Here is a 10,044-nt window from a genome sequence, read left to right as displayed (position 1 = left end):
GGAATACTACATAGGTCTTTTGTAAAATGATCCTCAATTTTGGTTTGCAGCTATTTTTCTCGTGGATTGACTAGAGATATATTTTTAGAGAGAAAGAACACACAAAAAAACCTTCTTTCCTCATTATATTATATTAAAAGTATAGGATATCCACATAGTCTGTGTATCAAATTAGGTTCATTGGTTTTAACAAATGTATCATTCTGACTAGGGATGTTAGTAAAGAGTGAAGCTACACACTTGTATATATAGAGAGGCGGCAGGGAATGTATGTAATTTTTTTAAAATTTCCTCTCAGTTTTGCTGTTAACATAAAACTGCTTTAAAATAGTTTAAAAATAGAAGGGAAAGAGAAAAGGCCAAATTTACTGGCTTCAATGAAAACATGAGTCCTTGTCCTGAGTGAGAAAGAATTTCATTTTTTTAATTTCCCAAGGTTGAATAAATTATAATTTCTTAGATCAACAGAAAGGTGAAAACATCAAAATGATATGTTTATTGCAGACAATGATGTGAAAATTCATCCTACAAAAATCATTGAGCTTAAGTCATAAAATTATGAAATCTTAAATCTAACAAACTCACAAAACATATAAGCAGTCACAGCATGTAGTTCATCTTGAACACATAGGTACCAATCATTTTATGTCCCATAAAAGATGATTCTCATTAAAAGAAAAAAAATTGAATCAACACAATTTGGTAATTCACACTGTCTTTATATTTAAAAAGAAAATAAAGTTATATACAACAAAATGCCATTTTTATTTTTTCATTGGGGATTAAACCCAGGGGTATTCTAACATAGAAATCTATTCCCAGCCCTTTTTCCCTTTTCCTCCTCCCCCTCTCCCTCTTCCTCCTCTTCCTCCTCCTCCTCCTCCTCCTCCTCCTCCTTCTTTTTTAATTATTTTGAGACAGGGTCTTGCTAAGTTACCCAGGGTGGCCTCAAACTTGAAGTCCTTCAACATCAGATTCCCATGTTAACGAAATTGTGGGAATTAATAGGCATGTGTCACCATGTCTGGATCAAGTACAAAGTACTTAAAAAGCACTAAAGTACAGTATTGTAAACTTTAACTAGGAAGGACTGCCTGTAATGCAGATTCCCCAGGCATAGATTTTCCTGACTTATCCCTTCTCACTTGTGGCCAGAGTGAACAAAAGGCCTAACTGGGAAATTCAAAGTACCAGCAGGGTACCACCATAAGAGAAAACTCTTGGCAATGTTCACAAAACTCACACTTTCACTCTCAAAATCAAGGAACACACCAACCAGGCTCTGAGGCTTCTCTATGTAGTGAGAAAGCACTGGGGAGGTTGTAAAGATACTGTGGTCATCATCTTCCTTCACAAAGAGAAGAAACATGTCTTTGGATTCCATCACTGTGCCATTCCTCCTTATCCAGAAATCCTTACAGACTCCTAGAGCCCAGTCCAAAGGGTCCTTCATATCTAATTCCCAGTACAATTTTCCAGAGTTGAAACTCTCTGTTCCCCATGCAGCAAAATAGTTAATTCCATCAGAATTCAAAGATGAGTCTGGAAGGACATGCCCAAACCTCAAACTTCTCACATAATCAAATAGCTTGATGTTATCACTGGATACTGTATTTTCAAAGGATATTTCCACTGTAGAATGAAAAGAATATTCAAATCAAAACCAACTTTTAAATTGCTGTTAGATGAGAAGGTCTACCTGAGTCTTATTGTGGGGGGGATCCAGAAGAAAAGGGGTAATTGTGGCTAAAGTGAATTGCACTCAAGGTTTCTAGAATACTGCAGAAGAAACAATAGTCCAACCCCAATGAAAACACTGCTAAATATATGGAGACTGTAAAGAAAAGGTGGGCATGTCTACTTCCAGCTTGTTACTTTTCATTTTATCTGAGAAATTGGAGGTCTGCATTCCCTTTCATTCCAAAGCAATAATTCCTTGCTATGATTCCTATTTAGGTCTACCATGGAAATCTAAAAACTGCTTCATCATACACCAAATTGTTTTCTTTTTGATGGTTGTGTAATATTGCTCTGTGCATTCAGTTATTTTATGTTTGTATGAACAAACATACATGCTAGTGTATTAAATTTAATGCATTTAATATATATTACATTTAATAAAATGTGTACCACACATTCAATTTCTAAGACATTTAAGAGTAATGTTGTTTAGGGACTGGGGATGTGGCTCAAGCAGTAGCGCGCTTGCCTGGCATGAGTGCGGCCCGGGTTCGATCCTCAGCACCACATACAAACAAAGATGTTGTGTCTGCCGAAAACTAAAAAAAAAAAAAAAAAAAAAAAAAAAAATATTAGAAAAAAATAAGAGTAATGTTTAAATAACCTCCATCACTCAGTGCACATAATTTAAAATGGGAACATCCTGAACTAACTTATAATTGTCTTACTGATTGAAATGGTTTTGTATGTATAGCCCAAATCACATTTATCATTAGACCAGTGATCACTTCTTTTTTCCTTATTTAATCATGGTGATCAGATTACTAAATATAATTATAAATACCAATTGGCAGGATATTCCCATTGGGTATATTAAAGGTTAATAAATGGAAAGTTTTCCCAAAGAAAATCATTACTGAAAGTCATTACACTATGCTCCCATCACTGGGCTGACACTCACCTTGGAAACACTTGAGACTGTCTATCAGTCCAGTGATGGTCTAGGCAGGAAGTGCTGGCTTTTTCCGCTGAGGCATGTGCAGCTGCACTGATTCACTCCTGCAGTAGGAAGAGGACAGGAATCTTCTGGTGACAAAGATGTCATCACAGTTTTTAAGGAACTAAAAAAAACATTCCACTGAAAATGTTTCTTGAAACCCTTTTCTCTTGAGTGTACCTCTGTGAACATGAGAAGGGGCTGTTTCTAGGAATCTTTCTTACTTAATCTGCTAGTTAAAAACCCATTTCTCAGAGGTTCCCATCTCTCTCATTTCCTAACTAGGAAAAGGATCCCATGCACCTCAATGTTTCTGATTTACATTGTCAAATCATATATGGTTGTGTTTATGAACGTCAGCATACAGCCCACTATGACATATTCCTCAACCAACAGGGGAAATAGAGTCTGACTTCTCATAAAGGGGAACAGAAAATCATATTCAAACAAACACATGAACACACAGTTGATTACTCTCTACATAAACTATGCCTTCACTTTTTTAGAAACAACTTAAACACTTTCATAGCTCTCAATGGTGTCCCAGTTTACACTAAAGTCAAAATTTACTTGTCAATAGATCTCTCAAGTCCTGCAAAGAAAAGAAAAAAAGGCTTAGATTTCTTAAGAAATTGGACAGTATTTTGTGTTTGGAAAGATCATGTAGTATCAAATATCATCACATCAACACTTCCTATGAATTCATTTTCATCTCTCAGGACAGTACCAGTAAAGCATATTTAAAGATTCCAAATTTGTGATTAAATTAGAATTCAGAGGGTCTAAAAAGTATGAGAATGAAGGACATTGGTAGTACACAGTGTGTATTGTCCCCAGTGAGGGCATTTCAATCCCATAACTTTTAAAAAGATGAAAGGAAACATAAGCTTTTCCAATATGTCGGTATATTGTCAAATGGGAGGCAAAAAATGGAATGTTCATGTAAAAAATGGTTATCTTCTGGTTCTTAGAGAAGCGAGATACAATAGGAAAATTAAAAAAAAATTCCTAGGAGACCTTACTTACAAAGTTTCATAAATCTTGCTTATTTATAGTCAGGATAGAAGGTAAACTTTAACTAGACTATATCCAAAGAGGAAAGAACCCCATCATTGATGCAAGAAATATAAAAACTACCAGATAATATGGTCAGAGTTAATAACCTCAAATCATATAAAATACTTTTATGCACAGCTCAGTTCTTACCTGGAGCAGATCCACATATGGTTTGTGGACATTTTCACCAGCTCCTCATATATTTCTCTTAGGTCTTTCTTCTTTTGAACCATTTTGGCTTTACTTTTTTTGAGTTCCTCTAAAATTATTATTTTTTTTTTCTAAGAATGTCTAGATGTCATTTTTCTTTCTCATGAAGAACTGGATGTAGTTTCCTGTACTCAGCCTTGATCATCTCTTCCTGAGATACATGTAGTACTGTAGGGATAGATTATCTAGATCACATTTCTAACATGATTTTATCCTCTGCCACCTAAACCTCTCTCTTTGTCCATTGTCTTTTTATCAATATGTTACATGCACCATGTTTACATGCACCCACATTTCAGAAATTAGAAATTCACTCCTCTTTTATCCTCTTTCTTTCTCTACTCTTTATAACAATGGCAAGGAACAAAACACATCCTTCCCTCCAACCACTTTTATCTGCTTCATGAATGCCTGAAATATCTGAAGAAAAGGTTTTGATTGACAATTTATCCTCCAAATCTCAATGTCTATATGCAAGCCATTAGAATTTATAGCTTTAAAATAAATTACTATATGTAATATTCTGATCTCTGGTTAGTAAATTAATTTTAATCTCAAACCTCCCTGTGACACTGTCTGATCATTTATTTGATCAACAAAGTTGAATTTTACTTTTAGGACTAGAAGCTACCAGAATTGATGTGCCTAGTATCCTTACACCATGATGCTATAGTGAATAATGGATGGATTTCTAGTATGTCTGTTTCAAGCTGAGTCTCAAGGAAATAGACTTATACTTACAATCCATGCACTGATTATTTTGTTGTCTTCATTTATATTCCTCTGATTTACTTGGATCTTTTCCCTTAATGATTGTATTTGCTTTAGGAGCTTCTCCTGTAAAAGAAATATAAACTCAAACAATAGAGAAGAAAGCACATTTGGTTTTAATCTCACAATGATAGAATAAAAAATAAGTAAGATATAAGTACTTTAGTGAGAAGAAAAAAATCATAATGCTTCCTTTTTACCATTAATGATTGTGAATTTTAGGAGATTTCAAACTGCAAAAGTGTATAATGTAGCCATTTGCCTACAGATAGTGATAAAGAAGAATAGTTTTTAGATAGTGTGGCAATTGGCATCAGAATTTTGTTTTCCTGGGCTGGGGATGTGGCTCAAGCGGTAGCGCGCTCGCCTGTCATGCGTGCGGCCCGGGTTCGATCCTCAGCACCACATACAAACAAAGATGTTGTGTCCACCGAGAACTAAAAAAATAAATAAATATTAAAAAAAATAATTTTGATTTCCTGATGCTCTACCCTGATAATTCCAAAGCATTTTATCTTATTTATTTTCTAGTGTTAGTAAACATCCATTCTGTATAGAAACATATTGCATTTGTCATTTTGGTAGCCAGTAACTTTTTTCAAAATGAGCAGTTTCTAATGCCTTAACTGTGAAAATAAAACTAAAAGTGACCAACTACTTTATCACTAGCCCTGTGGAATCAAGCTCCAGGAAGGCAGGCATGCTTGCATATTTTATTTATAACTTACACCTTTGATTCTTAGCTTCTTTGTTGATACTTAGAAAATTACCTAGCATGCAGAAAAGAATAGAGCAATTATCATCATCGAGATCCTCAGCTCTTTTGTAATCTCTTAGCTCCACTGCTCAGCATTCACAGTGCTCTCAGGGGTATCACTTACCTGGTATTCCTCAGCAGCTCCTTCTACTGAAGGGTGTTTGTGAGCCCTGTGCTCCTGAATGTTGGAGCAGAACAAACAGAGCAGGTGCTTGTCCTCTTCACAGAAGATCTTCTTTGTCTCCTGGTGGGTCACACATATATTTTTCTCAGAGCTCAGGAATTTCCTGAGATGGGCCTTTCTGGCGATGGCTGTCAGATTCTTCTGAAGAATATTGTTTTTGACATCTCCCTGCTGTGATGGCTCCCTACACACAGGGCAACAGGCAAGAGTTTGGCCTTGTCCCAGGGAATGCAGAAATAGGGCCAACAAAAGCTGTACCCACAGCCTATGGTGACTAAGGTAGTTAAGGCAGAAAGAGCAGGTGAGTTCCTTCTGAAGATTTGTGGAATTTCTGAGTCTATTATTCTGAGGGAAGAAGACCATGAGGATTTATTATTCATCTACCCTTGAAGAGATAAAGACCTGAACAAACTTTTACCCATATTCTCACTGAGTAACACATTTCTGTCTAGGAATAATAAATTTGCTTTTGTATATGACAAAACAGAAAAATGAATAAAGAAAGAACTCAAATAAATCAAATTTTTAAGTAAATAGCTCTCTATACAAGGCTGAACTGTTACCAAGCACCCCTTCACACTGTGAAAATATGTGATTATTTTAATCTGCTCCAGCAAACAAAGAAGCCTTTACAATTTTTATTTAGCTAAAAATCTGGGTTCTCTTTTCTACTCTAGTTGAATTTCTAAGAATGGAAGGAATGAAATATTTCTAAAAATATTTTTGGATATACAAGCACAAAATTACACATTATTTGGGAATGTATTTCAGAGTGCTTATAAGTATGTAGAAGCACTGGGCATGGTAGCACACACCTGAGGCAGGAGCACTGCAAGTTCATCACCAGCCTCAGCGAAAGCAAGACTCTTAGCAACTCAGTGAGACCCTGTGCAAAATAGAAATGGGGATGTGGCTCAGTGGTCCAGTGCCTCTGAATTCAGTCCCCAGTACAAAAATAAATAAATAAACAAACAAACAAATAAATAAATATGTACATACATAAATACATAAATAAATAAATAGATAGATAGATAGAAAAAAGAAAGAATACAAAAATTAAAAAACGTGAAAATACGAAATCACATTCGATTTCATTTGAGAAAGTAGCTAGATCTTGTGTGTCAATTGTATGCTTACCTATTTAAGAATGACTCTATGGTTTTACCAGTTCTTGCTACAGAAGAGAAAATATGAATTAAGCTTCACGATTAGGTGCTCAAGGTATGGAGGTGGTTGATTCTGATGTCTTTCAGCCAGGTGAGTTTCAAACTCTGTTCTGGAGAAGAATGAGCTTTTCTCCTGGAGTGCACTTTTTTTTTTTTGTCTCAAAGACAGTATTATCTTTATTAAAAACAGATAGACATAGCAGCACTTACAAAACAAGAGTTCATAAGAGGCATGGGTACACTGTCAACTGATAGTGTGTAAAGGGTAGGCCCTGCTTGTTGAGGCTGTGCATCACAATGCTTGCTCACAACCACCTGTTCCACCAAACATGAGGCAACCCAGAGCATCCAAGGGGAGACCAACAGCAACAGGGCACTCCTCAACTTCAAGCCTTTGTTATTTGTGTGAATAGTCAATCAAGTCAAGTATCACCCTTCTTAGCAGCATCTGGAGCACTCATTGGTGTTATGGAGGTGGCTGGTATACTTGACCCACTTATTTATAAAAATCTAAGTATCCAATAAAAAACACTTCTCCCTGTCCAATGCCATCCACAGAAATACTTCTGTTGGAGAAGTGAGATACTCATCACTTATATATCTGTAAAAGCTAGTACACGCCTCCACTGCAGTAGACAGGAGAGAACTATGAGCAGGCACTTCCTCACAACTATCTTTGGTGGAGAATGCTAGTGTGGTCACATTTTTTCCTGCTCACTGCTCTGCTTCTTACTATTCTGTGGTAGGGTGAGGACCCCCGAGGGGGGAGGAGAAATCCTGTTTTGTTCAGACAACATGGCTTTCTTTGCTTCAGCTTTGTCCAGCAAATCCAAGCTGTTGATGTGAGTCTGTATGTTATGGGCATCTTCTGCAGGAACCCCCCTGAAGTGCTTTAGTTTGGAACATCCTGTCTCTCTTATAATCATGGCAAATGGAACCATCCACTTGACACACTTCTCTATATCAAACCATTGGTACCCTGAAACCTTTTGCATCAATTCAGATGCAGAGAAATGATACAAGGCAGAAGCAGCAAGTACACCGTAGGGAAATTCTAAGCACCCAACATCAAGGACACAGAGATCTAAAAGCTCTACAATCTGTAAAAAGTTTTGCTGGGGATATTGCGGCAGTAGCACTTCATATATGTTATTTAGATGCGCAACCTGTATGTATACATTCAGCCAGGACACAATAGCCAGGGGACTTAAATGCCACTTAAGGGCCTTCATTATCACTAATTCCATAGTGAGAATTTCATCTCCTGAACAAGCACCATCTGTAATATAAGCAAATTGGTGCAACTTTGGAGGATAGATTTCCTCAAGTTTGGCAGCAATAAATAAAGATGAAATCCCAATAAGCTGTAAAAGTGTTTTTACAATATTTTCTTGTGTTGCCATATACCGATCAAAGAAATCTTGTGCCAAGTAAAATGTCTCCCTGTGAAGTTTATAGGCTTCACACACCTCCATTAACCAATCCAGAAGAATTGCTCTCATTTTAGGCTGCAGAAGAGGCTTTTGTCGCTGCAAAAAGTGCTTATCCCTTAAGTACATCTTTTCTTTGTTTAGCATTATTTTCCAAACTTCCTCTCTGTTTTCCCAGTTCAGTATAGGAAGCGGTGAGGCTCTGGATGGTGTGGATCTCTGAGGCTCAAATGTAGAATTTGTGTATACCAGCGCATCTTTGTCATGTGTGGGGATCAAGGAGCAGGGATTTGCCCATGTATTATTGTCCCAAGGCTGACTGCCACACTGGTCTATCACAGTCTTGTCAATTTTGGCAATTCCTTCATCTGGATCCTGCAGAGAAATGTCCACATTTGCCTTCCTCTTCCTGGAGCGAACAGAGAAGTCACCTTCTTCGTTCATAGTGTCCTGTTCCTTCCCATCTAACTCCTTCCTTTCCATTGGCATGACGCAGGCTCAGGCTCTGGCTATGACTTCAGACCTGAAGCTGTGTCCCAGGTAGGCAGGTGCACAAGAGCCTAGGCAGGAGGCCAGAGGCGAGCAGGAAACCTGGAGTTGGGAGACAGCAATAGGCAGCAGTCCCTGTGCTTGGTGGTGGCAGGATCCACGCCTTCCCCCTACATCTCTTTGACTGCATACCAGGCTGCTCCTGGAGTGCACTTTTATTGAGTCCCTGAAGACCACACCCACTTCTTCCTTGATTGCTTTTCAGGATGCTTCCTATCAGTGTTAGTGTAGTAATTGGATTATCATGGGTGATTAGATTAGTTTGAGTGGTTTGGGTGAGTGCATAATTAGTATTCAGGTAGAAAATATTGATGTAATCCCTTCTCTAATCTTCATAAACAAACATCTAGAGTCTCACCAACATTTACTAACTTAAAAAAAAATCCCCAAATTCAGATTATATCTAAAGATTTTCAGTTGTGTTCTTTCATTTTTTACCTTTAAAAACAGGAAGAGGGTGTCATCATATGTGATTTTTTAGTAAATGTTTTTGAACATTTATATACATTTCTTTTTCTGATGTTGTCTTTATTTTTATTCTCCCATGTGGAAAAGGATTTAGTTTAGAAATCTTGTTTTCCTCACCAGCTGAAGTGGCCCACGCCTGTAATCCCAGTTCTGGAGGCTAAAGCAAGAGTATCACAAGTCCAAACCCAGCCTCAGCAATGTAGTGAGGCCCTAAGCAAATCAGCAAGACTCTATCTCTAAGTACAATATTAAAAAGGGCTGAGAATGTAGTTCAGTGGTAAAATCTCCCTGAGTTAAATTTCTCTTACAAAAAGAAAAAAAAGAAAGAAAATAGTTTTTTGTTTTTTTTTTTTTTTTCACCTCAATCTCATGCTTTCCTAAAGGAGACCCAGGGCCCTTCCTTGGAGCTGCTTCTTAAGTAATGCCACATTCACAGCATGAACTGCAGAGCAAAGATAGCCACATCCTCCATACCCCATCCTGTGTGGCAGAGAAAATTTGTCACCTGGAAGCCTCTATTGGCTCTTTCTAGCTTTGGTAGACTTTCCTAGAACCTCCCTTTTACACAGATTAGTATCAAAGATGATTTTGTCCAGTAGTCACTAATTATGATTTTAGGATGTAAAACCAAGACTTCAAAAAGTACTATATTAAATGGTATGGTATGGAAGCATGAGTTTTGGGTTCCAGTAATAGAATCCTGGGCTATAAAGGAAAATGTTTAGGAGAAGTCACTGCCCTGAGATTTCCTGAGCTACAAAGGCACTAGGTTGCCA

General features: G+C 37.3%; 2 pseudogenes; both read right to left on the bottom strand.

Annotated features, from left to right (window-relative positions):
• Positions 1 to 1,141: 1,141 nt before the first annotated feature.
• Positions 1,142 to 6,018, bottom strand: LOC114081273 (tripartite motif-containing protein 43-like; annotated as a pseudogene).
• A 1,501-nt stretch (positions 6,019 to 7,519) lies between these two features.
• On the bottom strand, positions 7,520 to 8,740 carry LOC114081274 (G1/S-specific cyclin-E1 pseudogene; annotated as a pseudogene).
• Between the last annotated feature and the right edge of the window lie 1,304 nt (positions 8,741 to 10,044).

This window comes from Marmota flaviventris, chromosome 9, assembly GCF_047511675.1.
Source record: "Marmota flaviventris isolate mMarFla1 chromosome 9, mMarFla1.hap1, whole genome shotgun sequence".
Taxonomy (NCBI): Eukaryota; Metazoa; Chordata; class Mammalia; order Rodentia; family Sciuridae; genus Marmota; species Marmota flaviventris.
This window is presented reverse-complemented; position numbering and strand designations above follow the sequence as displayed.